Genomic DNA, 798 nt, shown 5'->3' on the forward strand with positions numbered 1-798 from the left:
AAGCACAGGCAGTAAGCCAAGCCCCACCACCCAACATCTCCCTGTTTCCCTCGGCTCGTCCGAGCTCACCAGCAGCAGCACCATGGTTCAGTAAGATCTGCTGGAGCATCATTGCAGCGTGGTAGGAGCCAGGGGGGCATAAAAGTCATCTAGGTCTGAATTTCAGAGCTGATGAGGGCAGGTTTCAGGAGCAGATGATAACCATGTTTATTTGAAACCAACCACAAGAATCAAAACGAGGCAGAATATCCCGGAAGATAAAGCCAACTTCTCCAAAACCCCTTCACCGACCTTACAAACACCAAGGAAGATTTCAAGAGTGATAAACACAATTTTTATTCAGGCAATGAAACATGGAAAAAATATATTAGTAATCATTATAATAATCTGATTTGTGTGAGTATAACTCTTACAAATATTTACCTGACATATAAAAGGGAAATCATTGTACATATAAAATTGATGGCGATGGCAGTTACATACATGGTACAAAGCGATCGGGGTAGTAGTCAATGCAGAGAAGGTTCCTGCCTCGGGGGGTCACGCTGCGGGGACGGGTGGAAGTGATTTGCAGTCAGGGTGGTCACTCGTTGGCACTTCACTGTAGACGGTGATCTGCTGGCGAAGGCACGCGGGCACACAGCAACACTAGGGGCAGGTGCCCGCCGTGTCGGAAAGGGATATTTAACTTCTACCGCAAGAAAAAGACAACAAACACAACCAGGCTGTGGGGCGCGGGGACCTGCAGAGCTTCCCCGCGCTGGTTACACGCCTTGGCCGGAACAGGCGGGTGGATGT

Source organism: Buceros rhinoceros, unplaced genomic scaffold (assembly GCF_000710305.1).
Source record: "Buceros rhinoceros silvestris isolate BGI_N320 unplaced genomic scaffold, ASM71030v1 scaffold38185, whole genome shotgun sequence".
Lineage (NCBI taxonomy): Eukaryota > Metazoa > Chordata > Aves > Bucerotiformes > Bucerotidae > Buceros > Buceros rhinoceros.